Source organism: Aythya ferina (genome assembly GCF_964211825.1).
Source record: "Aythya ferina genome assembly, chromosome: 12".
Taxonomy (NCBI): Eukaryota; Metazoa; Chordata; class Aves; order Anseriformes; family Anatidae; genus Aythya; species Aythya ferina.
Genome location: NC_140308.1, coordinates 7,395,410 through 7,411,738, shown reverse-complemented (window position 1 = coordinate 7,411,738; position 16,329 = coordinate 7,395,410). Strand labels below are relative to the sequence as shown.

Sequence of the window (16,329 nt, the reverse complement as noted above, 5' to 3'; positions counted from 1 at the left end):
ATGGACCTCTGGCTATCATTGACAAGCCAGTCTGTTAACAGCTAACTTGAGTATTTCCAATCTTCCTAGCAGTATGTGGTAAAGATATACCACATGACAGACTTTCAAAAAGAGAACACAGAAAACTTTGGACAAAGCTTATAAAACAACTCTTAACGTGTTTCATCATCTTTGACAAACTTAACCATAGTCTACTGTAACCATAGGCAAATTGTAACCATGAAAACCAGGTAAAATCCATCCCAACAAGCAAACTTTTTCATTATTGCCCACATTGCCTGACTTCCTCATTCTCATTTCTAAGCAACAGTTAAATTCACCTGCACTGCATCACCTCTTCCCACGTATCTGTGGATTTTCCTGCTCTACTGCCTCCCTCTGTAACATCTTTCACTCTTATCTTCACTACTCATTTCAAGTTTCTGTACTGAAAGCATTACTTGAATTCCCCATAGCTCTTATGAACACCATAACCATTAGGTACGCTTCAAAACATGTTAACAAAAGTGTTCCTCCAGCCAAAAAAAAACAAGCCAACCAACAATCTCAGCCAACTGCAAACCTATGAAAAGTACCATGAATCCCTTCCCACCTCTCTTCTTCCTCTGAACCTCCTCTACTTGTTTTCATTTCTCTTCTCTGTGTTTCTATCTTATTTGAGAAATTGTATTAAGATGGCACATCTCATTTACTCAATTAACTTATAATGCCTAGTGTGGTAAATAATAGCTGAATTCATGCTCTTAGTGTCCACTTATTTCTGTAGTTATTTGTGCTACAGTCAATGAGGGGTTACCATTCACGCAACGCTGCTGTAAAGCCAGTGTGGTAGGATCTGGCTCTTGAGAATGGTCTCACCTTTAAAAGTGACCTTTAACAAAGCACTGGCTGGTTACCATTTGGGACACCTCTGTGATCTCTCCAACCGTATGACAGCAGACCTCAAGTCTGCTAAAACCTCAAGTCTGCTAAAACCTCAAGTTTGTGAAGTTCTGTGTTACCAAGCCAGACACAGTCATCAGCTGGGTCACACTGCAGGGCTTCAGTTGGATGAGGTTAAAGAAAAGCAGATGTGACTCCATTTGGTACTCCCTTGTGACTGGGAATCCTGCAGACTTCACAGAGATTTCCTATCTGTTCACCTGCCAAATATATCAACTGGTACTTGTGCAAACTGGCATAAAACAGTTTTGTTTGGATGAATGGTTAGCATTTAAAACACACTCTAGACAAGGTCCCTGGCAAACTATATGCAAAGATGTGTGCTTTGATTTTTCTCACATTTCTAACTGCATATACTCCCCCTTGTTTTTCTACTACAGCTTTCACTGGCGTTTAGTACATTGGTCATTCATCCTCATTTCTTCCCTGCTGTCCCTCACCTCATTAGCCTTCTGTGTACAATCTAAGTCCAGCACAACTTAGGTTCACAACTTAGTGTTTATTAGTTTACTGCCCAGTGGTAAACTTACATATTGAAGCTTGTACACCGAGTACCACGGACAACACACTTTCTCACAAAATACATCACCTTATACAAGCTGCACAAAAAAAATCCACATTTCTGTGTGATAAAATAGGTAATCCAATCTGCAAAATATTCTTTAGATTATCATCTGCTCAATTGTATCCATGTTAACCACAATGCAGCTACAAACCCATACAAACAAATAGGAACAAGAAGAATAGGAGAAGGCACAGATGTGTTTTGCATTAAGTGTCAGGGTTCGGGTTAGAAGTTCAGTACAAACAGAATGTTACTGTCTGTGATGTACATAGGTTCTGTTCTGTACATTTGTTTAATCTGTCTTTAGAGAGAAGTTCAACCGAGAGGTTTGGATTTGGGGCTCATGGCTACACAAAGAGTGACCCACCCAAGGTCATGCGGCAAGTCAGCAGTTTAATTAGGATTTGATCTCAGAATTTTCCCAGCTCTTGGCTATTTGCTCTAACAAGCAGCTGGTACAACCTTCTAAAAACATTTATTTAGATGGTCAGTGGCCAAGAATGAAACCTGTTCCAGGCAGCTGTGTTCACCGCTCTGCTACTCTGTTATTCGGAAATCTAGATAAATCACCACACAATGAAGTGGTTGGATAGTAGTTTCATAAGTAGGGATTTGGGAGTTTCAGTGGATTGCAAGCTGAACATGAATCACCACTTAGGTATTGCACAAAGGGAAACACCATACTGGGATTATAAGCAAAAATACGACCTGCAGGATACAGAAAGAAATCTCTCAGCTCAGCTCAACACTCACAACTCCTCAGTTAATTTAAGTCCACTTGTGGGCAACACACTTGGAGAGACACAAACCAATTTGAGAGAATCCAGAAGTGAGGAAAAAAATGATCAGAGGCTGAAAAACACAGCTTATGAGAAAAGAAAAAGGAAAAAAAAATGGAGAATTTGATCTGCTTTCTAGGCTGTGGTGAACAGGGCAGCAAGCAGAGGGATTACATTACAATGAATAAGGTACTGCTTAGATAGAAAAGTTACAGACAGCATTGCAGTAAAGGTGTGTAACTGTTTCATTTGGGTTCAATCCTGTTGTAATGAAGAGGACAGAAGGATGGAAGATACTGCATATTTGGAATAACAGTTGCACTTGACTGTGGTTCTTTTCAGCACTACAGTGTGCTAGAAGTTATTGGTATGATGTAAACTGAATTGTCATTTATATATTTCAAATGCCCACCTGTATCACCTCTCACACTGATGCTCACAAACTAAGAAGTACTAGAAGCTCAGTACCCATCTCTCTCTTTCTACTTCGGACTATGTTCTCAAAGCATTCATGCCAAGCTGTTCTCTAGATAGACTCCTCCCTCCTGTACCACGTTGTAGGATTGTTAGTCACATCCCAGGTGCGGAACTGCTTTTGTCTTTACTGAACCACATGGAAGGATTTTATTATTTTTTTTTTTTTCAGCTCTTTCTTTACCCTGTCATGTCTTTGTGAATGGTATCCTTCTTCTGCTATGTAAAATCAGCTGATCCACCCAATTCAGTGTCATCCACCAACCTGATAAGGATTTCACCCCATTGAACAGGTCACTAATGAATACTTAAACAATAATAGACCCTTATTGGTATTAACTCCTAAGGAACAAAACTTTCAGCTGGCCACCAGCTGGACTTTGGGCCAGTTCCTGTTAGCTAGTGGATGCCATATGACCCATATCGCTTTAAGGTACAAACATATGGCAGAGCACCAGAGAACCTCGTAGAATTAAGCATACTCTATCACTTACTCAGTGCTTACATGCTCCCCTACATTTCCCCTAATCCCTGTTCTCACACGCAGATCCTCTTTGTGGGTGAAGAAACCAATCCTTGGCTTTAATAACATGAACAGTTTTTGAGTGGGAAAAAATGCGTACAATACCTTATTCAGAAACACCAAATCAAATGCCCATAAATAAGAGGCATTAGGCTTCAAGTGATATTCTGCAAAGGTGTTGACACACAGAATGCCTTGACAGCCCATCTGGTAAATGCGGATGTCATTCAATACTCTGAATTTCCCAGTGAATGGCATGCCAAAATCTCACTAGAATAAGGAATTGTACACCAAATGCCAATCATTCATTATTTTTTAATTCCCTAAGGAGTATTTTTCATTCAGTTTGGCATTTATAAAGTAAAAAAATGTTGTGCCTCTGTAAATGAAAATTCTGTACTTTTGTATCAAGCCAAGGGTTGACACTTAAAATGCATGCCAACTACATGCAGGCTTCTCTGAGGGATGACCATGTGGAAGATATGGAAATGGTGATGCTACGAAGAAAAACAAAGGCTTCATTAAAATTCTATTGAATTTTCCTTTTTTGCTTTCACTTTCTAGATTACCAGTCTAGGAGAAAGAAGAAAAAAAAGCTAGTGCTGGAATACCTCAAAATGCCATAATCATTAATTAAATCTGACTGGAATGAGTAATGCAATATCTTGCCTAGATTTTACATCTGATATGGGCTGCTTAAAGTAACATATTCTCAAGTATAGATGGACATAAACAATGTGTGTGTGTTAGAAAATATATATATATGTATATAAAAAAAACACACAAAAGACTTTCAAGGAAAACATAGTTTTCTAAAATTTGTAGGTTCTCCGGTTCTCATGGTTTGAGAGACATTGTTTAAAGTAATTCCAGTGGCTCTTGGTATCAATTTATTTGATACCTTCAGTTCTTGTCAACCTGCTGCAACAAATACATGCAATCTTCTACCCACACAAAACCAGCCCACCCAACCAAACACATTCAAATTGAGTAAAACTTTTCTTGAACACATGTAAAATATGTTTATATGTAAAATATGTCCAAGAAAAGATACCTTCTCTCTTTCGGCATATTTTACATGTGTTCAAGAATTGTACATATTCCAGTGCTTTATTTGAAATTATGCTTTGTTTAAAAATGTACTTCAATTATTACCTTTAATATACCATTAAGTATTCAGAGTGAAGCAAACTGTTGCATTTGACCTGATTTCCTTTCTTTTTTAGAGTACAAACAACATAGTCTGTTACTTGTACTACTTTGCAGATGACTATTAGACATCTAAAGTTTTTGCAAAGCAAAAATTCTAGTTTAAGTGTTTGTATTATGTTTTGTTTTCTCTAACTTCTACTTATAGTAAATAATTCCCAGTGTGTAATGCATATATGGGAAACAAGAAAAGAAAACCTTCAGTCCAGGTCAAGAGAAAAGAGGACCAATGAAAAGATATTTGACCTTATATGACCCGTTGTTTTACTGAGTTTTCAGCCTCCTCTCAAGCTGCAGTGCATGTCTCTGAATCAAGGAAGATAAGAGAGTTGTATATTGTCCTGAAGGATGTGCTAAGGACATATAATGCTCCAGGCATGAACACTGAACACAAGGTATGCCTTGAGAAACGTCAGAAGATAAGGGATAAATGAAGGTGCATGTGACCTTCATTGTGCAGGGGCTTGAAACAGGGAGAAACTAAGAAAAAGGCATTGATTTTTATTTTTTTTTTTCTCTTCTATTTGTGTGTTAGGTTTTTGCTTCTTATAGGGACAAGATGAAGAGACATCTTCCTGAATAAATGTCCAATTGTCCAATTCTGCTTTGGACCTTCTTTAAAAAATAAATAAATAAATACATAACATTAAATTTCCACGGATATGATTCTTTATACCAATACATCATTTTCACCCAAATCAGTGGTTATCTCAGCATAACACAATATCAAAGTCAACTCCAGCCAATTCTATTCTGATTCAGTGAGATATTAAGTATGCAAATAATTCCAGTAAAGACACTGTATTGAAGACACAAGGACTATTCATATTATCAAACTTTAAAAGGAAGTATTTGAGTATTTCTATTCTCACCATGCACAGAAACCCACAGAACTGTAAATATATTTTCATTTTTTGCTTCATTTACTGACCTAAAAAAAATTAAAAAATTAAATATTCTTTTCGCTCAAACTGATATTAAATCATTTGATTTTTTCTCATTAAGATAACAAAATAATTCAACAAATCATTTTCACCCTACATGCAACATTCCATTCCTAAAACCAAGTGTTTGATTAATAGCTTAAGAAAAGCTTTAAGAATTTAAGATTAATAGCTTTAAGAAAAGCTTAAACAAAGAAAAAAGATGACAATTCCAGGGAAGCTACTTATCCAATTATGCATAATGGTGCCATGGATAAAGCAGGAAGGAGCGCAGAAAACCCGTAGCTAACTCTCGTGATAAAAGAAAATGGTATTTGTTTCTCCTACCTCCTAATGTCCACAACACAAAAGCTATACTTAAGCAGAGATTTTTAGTTCTTCTTCCGAAATAGACATAAATATCAAAAATGAGACAGTGAGAACCACGTGGAGCTGATTCCCATCTTTGCACTACCAGAATATGCTGGTAGCTGCTGCTTAGGTCATTTCCCTGGACACCAGAAAGAAAAAAAAAAAAAAAAAAAGACGATTCTCCCATTTCTCCATCCAGTACATTTATCACTGATAACAATTTTTCCTTTCCTTTGAATTTATTTAGTAAACATGACAGAATCTGTGAGGAGCCAGATCTATGTAGTGCATTCTCTGCAAATACATAAGCTGAAGGGAAAAAAAATGCTTAGTTCTCAGTTTTGTGACCTATCTTTGTACCACTCATCTAAGGCATAACCCCGTACCAACAAATCCAATTTTCTCTCATCAACTAACCCACAAAATAACGCAGATGGATTGACAGTCATGCACAAGAAGTTGTCATTACAGAACATAAGATGCCCTTCACAGAATTAACTTGTGAAAAATATTGCAATGATCTGTTCATAGACACCTCTCTTGAAACCGTCTCTCTTTCTTTCTATTTCCAAGACCTGTAGCAAGTTAGCATAACTTACATGCTTCTGTGGCCTCCATCATTATGGTATCAGCATGACTCACAAACATTAACTCCTAGATCTATGGATTGTAAGGTCAGAATGAACTGCTGGGATGGTCTAGACTGACCTTCATGATGCAGACCAATAATTTTTGCATCAAGCCTGTCATTTCTGCTGAGCTATAAAATATCTTTCAGAAAATTGTTTAGCCTTCATTAAAAGATCACAATTGATAGAAATTCTAATCTCTCCATAACGATTATTTTGCTGCCCTTATGTTTCCTTTATTCCTGCTCTGAATTATTCTGTTTTTGACTTTCACTCACTGTATCTGCTTATCCCTTTTTTACAAGATTAAAGAGTAATCAAATATCTTTGACATTAAGATAAGGTAAAACTAAGTCTTTTTTAAGTCTTTTTTTTTTTTTTTTCCCAGAAGTTCAACAATTTGTGCTTTTCTTGTCTTCCCTGCTATGATCTTCTTTATTTTTATTTATTTATTTATTTATTTTTTTGAATAAGCTTGTCTTTCAACTGTTCGCTGAGCTTTTACAATTTTTATTTCATCTTTACAATCTCTTTCTCTCTCTTTCTCAGATTGGCCAGTATTCACAAGTCCTTGTCTCCCAACTTTCACATACAGTGGAAATAAAATTTCTTTACTCTATAAATGTTGACTATAAAATTAGTGTAACATACAGTATTTACTCTTGTGAGGAAAAGACCTGATATGTTCAAGTTTCAAATAAAAAATACAGATAAAAGCAATCTCATTGATATCATAAAGGAAGCATGCAGCAGAATCAAGAGTTGAATATGTACTAAGTTTCAGCCTAGCCATAAAGACAAGATTATCCTACCCCTTTATTAAGCACAGAGCACATTCCGGCATTTAAAAAGGAGATTAATGCCAATTCTGAGATCTGTTCATTTCTTTTAATACTAATTAAGATCAGTAGTGATGGTATTTATGACTTTTAATATATTATGTGTCATGTATAAATATTTTCTGTATCTAAATTAGACATCAGTGAGTTTATTAGCTTTTTTATAAAATTTCTGTAACTCTTCAGAGAAATGCGAATCCATATATGCCATTTACCCACATCTGTGCTCTTACTGTAACACTTCTTCTTTCATATATTCCACATTCAGAGTCTGTCACCTCCACACTGAGAGAGCATACTGTTTCTCAAAGTGAGCTGCCATCTTCATGGTTACATCAGCTGAAGTGCCTGGGTGTTTCTTGGTTGTTAGATTCTGTTGCTATTTGAAAAAAATTACACAGAAGACTTACCTGATGATTTGACAAATAATAGAAACATACTGGTTGAAGAGATGGTTCTGCATCCTTCATTTTATTGTATTTCATTCTGTATTAAATGCAAGCTACCTTTTAGATCCTTGATATTTGCCAGAAGTAAAATACTGGTTAACAGCACCCTATAGCTGAACTGAAAACCCAGGATCCATGTTGCCTGTGACAATAAACACTGACAAAACATGGTCTCTTCGTGATCAGTAAGACTTCCCTGGTGATACTAAGACACTGGAAATAGAATAGCAAAGCAATTTTGTTCTCATTGTTCTAGGGTCACACCATTCCCTCAAAATAGGAAAATTTATTGTGGCAGAAATGATAGATGGATCATCCCCCCCCACCCTGTAACCTTCCGTAGACTTTCTCCACCTTTTCAATTTCTAGTCCCTCTGTACATTGTTATCTCTAGCAATGCAATGCTTGCTCCTGTTATACCCTGATAATGAGCATTTTAAAAAGTAGCTTTTCTTAGGAAAAGTTACTCATACATTCCAATTATTCTGATACTTAAGACTGAATTTTTACTTATTTTCAAAGGGTTATCTACGCTGTGTTGAAGTGATTTTAATTCTTCTGTTTTACTATCATCCAGTATGTTCATACAGTATATTAATCCTTCTTATAGTGCCATAAAGTCAAAGAAAAACTATCATAGCAATTTTGTTTTTATTCCAAATATACTAGCTAAATCTTCAGCTTTAATAGAAATGCATTTTTATTATTTTTCCTTTCCACTGTAATAGAAAAGGGATTGCTTCTGTGACAGTTCAAGACATTTTCTTCTATATGAATCATAATTTGCTGTATCACAAAATGTGCCACCAAATGTAGGACTGAGTAAACATATGTCCTACACCAAAGACAGTGGAGGGTCATTAAACTTCATGTCTCTTAGTGATGATGGTATTAGGAAAAAAAATGGCTGAAAGCTAAGGAAATCAGTCCATCCTAATTTGTCTAAAGGAGGTTTGTGAACTTTCTCTAGAAGCAGAGTAAATATTGTTTAGTAAAAACTAACTTATTGCATTATGTTAACGCTGCCTGATTTTGACCATTAGCTGTAAGTTAAATGTTACCTGGGATAACTTACAGGGACCTCAAGTATCCAAAAAATCAGGCAGAGAGGATTTAGGACCAGACTTCCTGCTAATCTGCAAGATTATCCAAGGAAGAAGGAAATGGACTAGATGTTTATAATTAAATTTTCTCTACTCACATCTCATTTCTTGAAGTGCCTTCAGAAACTTCAAAGAAAAAAATATTTTCTGTAATACAGAAGATTTCTACATTTCCACACAACTCTATTGGATGTGCTTCTCTCGTTTTTTACAAAAAAAAAAAAAAAAAAAAAAAAAGGACTTTAAAAACCTTTTTGATCACCAGTGATCTCTCCAATTTTTCTTTTTTCTTTTTTTTCTCTCCTTTACAGAAAAAGCAATGCTTTACTTCACTCATGTGCTCCATTGAATTGACTACGTACAATGACCACAGAGATATGCAACTCCTGTACATGCTATATGATGCTATAGCACGCTTTAACTAGTGTGTCATCTTTCTCAGAAAGATATGCAGTTCAAACAAGACTTTTTTTTTTAAAGGCCAATTTTTAGCTAAGTTCCCATGATTAATTCCTTTGAAAAATCCAAACCCTTCACTTTTCCTGATTTTTATAATCTTTAAAACAGAATTATAAATCCTCAAGAACTAAAAAAGTTTCTTATCAAGGCTCAACCCTTTAAACAGAGGTATGCAACAAATCACATTTTCTGACCCATATTTACCCTAAAAACCATAATTTTCTTTTAAAGCAATTTTTTCTATGCTATTACTGAATATCTTTATGTCTAATCAGCACACCACATGATGTTTTCCTTATACTTTCTGCTAATTATTTAGACATGACTAAGCCTGTTAACTACTTTTAAATGACTACCCTAGAGAAAAGATAACATTATATTATTTCCATTTCCACTCTTATAGGGTGGAAATTAGTAGCAATTCAAAAAAGACAAGAAATGTATAGGAAAAATGTGTGAATTCCCAATTACATGCCCCTTTTCATATATTGACAGTATTTTTAATTTACTTCACAAGACGTATTTCTAAATTGCAGAAACAGATTTCCATCCTCAAAAGGAAATGTTAAAATTAAAGCTTTCCTTACTGAAAATAGTAAATTCTGATAAAAACTGAAATCTGTTTTGCTTGTTTTCTTGTGTTACTTTTTTTAATTGCAACAAGATTTTTTAAAATTATATTTAAAACAGAATTATAGATTTTGAAGAACTATAAAAAGTTTCTTCTCAAACACAACCCTTTAATCCCTGAATAAAAACAGAGGCACAATCAGAGAAATCCCATTTTTCTGACCTATGTTTAGCCTAAAAAATATTTGAAAAAGGGAGGGGAAAGAAATTAAATAACATATTTTAATGAATAATTTGTATTCTGCTAGGGGAAAAAGCTTCATTGTCTATAGCTGATTGTTCCATAGTGGATAAGACAAAAACAAAATAAAACAAAACAAATGAAAAGATTAAATCTTGTTTCTATTTCTATTCTCCTGTACAGAAGTAGATCTGAAATGCAAGACAACACTCCTGTTCAAAACACAATGTCATTTAAAGCTTGGACTAAACTTCCACTAGCTTGTTTAAGACTATGCTCATCCTGAAGTGTCCCCTCTTGAAAATTCAAGCAGTATTTTCAAGACAATTGAATATTGACCATGGTGAATAGGAAAGAAATACAGCTATTCAAAGTCATGAAATATTTGATTTCACAGAAGAAAAAAAAAAACAAAAAACACATCACAATGAGTAGGAATGAAACCATTTCACAGCAGCTTCGTTGTATAAAATTAATTTGACACAAAGTACTGCAATAATGTTAAAGCAGAAGAGAAACCAACATATTCATTTATTGTATCTATACACCAGTGAAAGGAATACAAGAACTGAAACATGAATCACATTATATTTTGCATCTCAGCATATATTTACACTATTCCACTGTTAAACTATGCAAATCAGACTTCCAGCTAGCACTTACCCTCAATTAGTTTTGATATTGCCAATTTGGTGCTGAATAAGACATATATTTATATATAAATCAATTTCCCATCTCAGAATTTACCTTGAAATAAATTTACTTTAGGGTATTTGTAGTGGATGAGACAATAAGATCCCTGTCTGTTTTTCCTGTGCTTAGCAGTGTATGGCACAGATCCTAAAAATAAATAAAGGAGCTTTTCTACCTATCATTACTTCAGAGGTTATTTCATATTAGGCTAACTATTTTACCAGGTATCTGATACTGGTTCATCAGAGATTTCACTCTCTAAAGGTTACAGAAACAGCTTTCTTACACAGTTCTAAAGAGAAAGATAATTCCTTCTATGGCACACAACTTTTCTAATGTTTCTAAATCATCCTCTTACCGTTTGAGTTTACATTCCTTGGTGTATTTCCACTGTTATGCTGTGAATGCAGGACAGTCAGGAGGCACTGCTGAAGGTCCCTTGACACAAGAGGACCTTCTGAGGTCCTCTTCTGAGATGAAGTGAAGGAAGGAAACTCGAAAGGAAGTGCTCTGCCCTTCTGACAACAAACAGATGGCAACCCATAGGAAGGTTCACCATACAGTTTGGACTTCATTCGCCCATAAAGCTTCACTAAAAGCCTGACTTGTGCAACATTTTAAGACAAATTTTAGTGTGGACCCCAAGACCATATGCCTGAGGGATTAAATTGGAACATCTCTATTGGATCTGGATGAACTACAACAATTTACACCAGTTTGAGATCAGTGCTGAAGTCAAATAGGTGATTAAAACACCTTAAATTTTTGCCTTTCATTTACTTTATTTCTATATTTTCCCTGTTTGTGTCTTTCTTCCCCATGTAACAACTTTGGCTATACATCAAAAAGTATACTCACAGGGAAATGTGTATTTTTCTATAGTAAGACTTTTGCATTAGTGCATGCATGTGTCCATGTATATCTACATCTATATAGGTGAATGTGTATGCTTTTAAAATAAGCAGGCACATGAATGAAAATTCTTGCACATGAAGTTACGGCATCATGTTCACATATGAAGTATGAAAGCCTGATTTAAGTCATATCCAACAGACAAAACCCTTCAACTTTGATCTGCTACATCTTACATGACTGACCTAATGTCCTTCATAGTGTCTGCTGGTCTTCTTACCCTGAATGGAAATTCCGTCCTTTACTTTTCATCAGAAAGGTGTCAAGATTGTCAAATCCAAATATTTTAAAGGAGAGCTAATCAATCACCATGGTTTTGATGAGAAAACATCCCCCATCAGACCTAGTCACATTTTTTTTTCTCTGCCATCTGCCTGTATCCATCTGCTATCTGTTTTAAGATTATAAGTCATTTAGGACAGGGAGTGTCTTGTTAATTTCTGTTTGTAAAACACCTAACACAGGACAGTCACCCACACCAGTGTCTTCTCAATTGAAATGATAAACACAATGATCTTCACCAACAACCTCCCTGGAGGGAGGTGCAGAATGAAGGCAGTGTTGTAGGGAGTTCTATAGTCTCTTCCTTGTAAATACCACATCCTAGTCCCCTGTATAAACTGAAATTTTGATAATGAATAATTTGGTCCTGGCTCTGAATCATCAGTGTTGGGTGTTTTTTTTGTTTGTTTATTTGTTGTCTGTAAGTTTTTTTGGGGGGTAAAACATGGCATGGAGCATTGTGCATACCTCTGCTTGCATCCTTCATTCAGGAAAGAGTGAATTTCTGAGCAATTATAATTTTAATATCTTAAGGGGGGTGGTAGAGGTGGCAGTCATTTTATGTTTGCTTGTTTTGCCACTTCCTTCAAGAAGTTTCATCTTGTCTTTTACACACAGCAGCTGAATACAGGATAAATCTTTTTCAGTAGGTGTAATATTAGCTTTTAAGCAGCCTCCAGGGTTAGCTCTATACTGCATTGACATTCTACATTCCCCCACTCCCAATGAGTATATTGCTTTTGTGACACATGTGGCCCATTCAGCAATACTGGCTAATTCCAGTTCCACAGCCTTTTATTAAGTGTTTTGTTTTGTCTGACCTCGCATCACAGGATCATCTTGTCTACCTCTGACTTTTTCATTACCTTTCATTACCTCTCATTTCAGCTTTCCCTACATTACATTGTCATCTTTAGAGACTTGCACTCATAACACTTGGAATAATTAAGTGATCTGCATAGCAGTAATGCTGTTGCCCTCTGCAAAAATGCCATGCCACCAGCTTTTAACTACATATGACAGAAATCCAGCCCTGAAGGCAGCAAAGTGAACAGCTTAAATTCCAGAAAGTTTCTCCTGGAATCTCAAAAGGTGTAAACCAGAAAAGAGAGAACTGATAGTGACGGATGAGAAGCTAGTATTTTCAGTGAATGCACATGACTAAGTACTTTCCCAGAAGATGCCTATTTTGTCTTGCAGAAAGATGGAAGGGAACGAGGCCTCTGTTTTTGGTTTTTCATCTTCCCTATCTTTCTTTTGACATGCAAATCAAGATTTCATGTTATTTTCTCATTTTATTCTACTGTCTGAGTGTTCTGCTCAGTCTCTTTCCAAAAGGATCACTCTCTTCCCTGACACCTATTGGTCTGACAGGAAAGGAAACAGGTGAAGAGCTCTCTTGCTGATTGCTGACAGTAGCCATTACCCTGCAGCCCTTCTGCTGAAGCCTTTCTTTGGGTACAGTTCAAGCACACAGTGCCAGGAGAGCTGAACTTTCAGATTCCACATGGGGAAAGATGGCCCACCTTCTGGCCAGTCCTCAGCTCCAGTGCTAGCCTATGTCTAGCCTCTGGATCAGGGCTGGATCTTGTTCTCCATGGTCAGATACACTAACAATTTTACTGCAGGAGGCTGAAGTGTTAGAGGATCTTTCTGGTTTTCACATAAACTCTATTGCAGATTCAACCTTTCCATATATTCCTCATATTCCTCCCAAACAATGCATGAGCATGCCAAGTTACTGTTGTGCTCTTCATCTGTTTAACACACACGCGTTCAGATGACAGGAGCTCATGTTAAACTCTCCTGATGCCATTTTCAATTAAGGAGGCTATAATTCAGACATTTGCATGCAGCTTCTCCATTCGTCACTGAAATATCTTCCAGTTTTGGATGTTACTTGAGCTATTTAAAGTGAAGACTTTGACCACTGTCAAAACTGTAGTTAAAATAAGAAATCTTGAATTTCTTATTCTGAAATCTCAGGTAGATAAATTAACATGATTTCCTACACAAGATCAGGAGAGCGATTTCCTCTTCTTAACATGCATCATTCTGTTATCGTTTAATGAAGCTTTATTGCCAGTCCTGCTGTGCCAGTGCAACATACTAGTATTTTTCTCCACCTTGTCTCCCCAAATATTGCAAACTTCTGATCATAAATTCTTAGCATCCCTGAAAATTTTCCCATTTCTTTTCTGAAATTTTCTGCTTCATTAAGGCATTTTAGACTTACAACTTCTACAAATTGCCTTCTCAGAGAACTTTGCTGATGTACTTGTCACTTTCAGGTCTCTGACTGGATTACAATATACTCCATTTTACCATTGCTTGGTCTCCAGTAAGACTACACAGATGCAAACAAAAATCTGCAAACCGAAAGCAAAACTTTCACTGGCAAAATTCCTTAATCTTAAGGAATACTACTAATAATACTGCTATTATCTTAATAGCAGTATTTTATCTAACTCTTCACAGGAGAACGAACATTTTGTTCATGGGACCTTGTGTTTAGCTACCAATGAACCTCCATAATGTTGTATGTATTAAATACACCACAAAATAGGGAGATCACTGTGCAGGTTATTGAAAACCTCTCTCTCTCTCAGTAGAACGTACTGAGAACAGCTCCTTCAGACTTTCTTTAGAATACTGCCAATATTTAGTATTGAATATTTGATCCTATTTTTACCCTGCCCTAACCCAATGTTAAGTAATGAAAAGGTTTTTTTGTTGTTTGTTTTTCTGAAGAGATTTCAAGGCTGTGCTTGGGCATTATTTGCAGACTTGTCCCTCATGCAACCAGGAATTTCATTATTAAAGAAAAAAAGCCAAAGTTTTCATAAAATATGACAATGCCAGTTACTGATATTTTAAGGACAAACAAACAGAAATCAAAGTTGCACAAATCCTAATAACACTCCAGGAGACAGCAACAATACCAAAATGTGGAAATCATTCAAACACAGCAATATAGGATTTATCTCAAAGTCAACAGAAGCTCATCACAGTCCATAAAAACAAGTAAACAGCTATATTAACACTGAACATTAACAGTTGCAACACAAAATTGAATTCTGTAATCAACAAACACCAAAGAATTGCCATAATATTTTTATGTGTGTTTCCTTAGAGTTTGATTCTAGAAATTATGGGTAGGAAGGGCATCAGATATAACCACTGCTGGGAAGGAATAGTGACAAAATGGTTCCATTGTATAGCTGAGGAGAAAAAAAATAAAAAAGAGAGAGAAAAAAAAAAAAAAAAGAGAGAGCAAAAAACCCTACACATCTGTAAATAATTCTAAACCAAGCTGTGTTTTATTTTTTTTTCACAGCTGGAATAGTAGTTTTTATTACAGCTCAAGTGGCATTGCAAATTAAAATCCATCTCTGTTTGTTAATCTGCTACTTAAAATGGCTTCCACCAACTGTTACAGTTGGATATTATGTTGTCATTTATGCATTAAGTGGGAATGGTTCAATAGCATGAATATTTAAGAACAAGTACATGCAAAGTAATTTAATTGGTTTTCCATTGCTAGCTGCTGAGTTATGCTCCCAAGTTTTGGTCAAAGCTTGCTTAATTTTTCATTACCTATGAAGCAGCATCCACTGAACTAATGGAATCAAAATCCTTTGTAGGTACATCTCAGGGTGTCTGATCATAGCAGAAGAGCTTTACACTTTTAATGGACATCAATTAAAGTACTCAGCAGACTTCTACCATGCTGGTTAGTCTATGCTAAGCGAGTTATGTGGCAAACTCTTCCTTGAAGATATTCCTTGAAAATACATATATATCATGAATAAAGGCACTACAGAATGACTCTAAATACAGCAGAACTTCTAGCAGAGACTTAAAAAGGTCTGCACTGGAGTTATACATGAAAAAAATGTCTTTTCATGGCCCTCTGTATCTATAGATGCCCAAGATTCACAGAAGCTGAAGGGAAATTTGTAAAACAGTAAACTGTATGATTATATAGGTTTAATTTTGTTTTAAGATATCCACCTGAGTATACAACAGAAGTAACCAGATTTTTATTTTATATAGAAGTTAGGCAGTTTTGAAAAATTACGGAAATAATTCACCATTAGGTTTTTAAATGACTCGTAATGAAAAACTGCAACTTCTCCAAATGTTCTTCCAGAACCTGCATGCCGCAGAAGTATTAGTCTTAGTATACTTATAAGAATTAGTATTAGTTACTCAGAGACAGTCATCTCTAAGACAATTTAGTCAAAGTTGTTCATGAACACTCCCCCACCTCATCTAGCTTTACAGGAATCCCCATGATCCATATGGCTAAGTTACTACTTTTATGGTTGCTGAGTCATGATATACAATTTTAAAGAGCTATTA

General features: G+C 35.7%; 1 long non-coding RNA gene across 2 annotated transcripts in view; it reads right to left on the bottom strand.

The window, feature by feature from the left end:
- The window catches only part of LOC311443650, a 198,774-nt gene that overhangs the window by 63,615 nt on the left and 118,830 nt on the right, over positions 1-16,329 (bottom strand). The gene's annotated exons all lie outside the window — the stretch shown is intronic.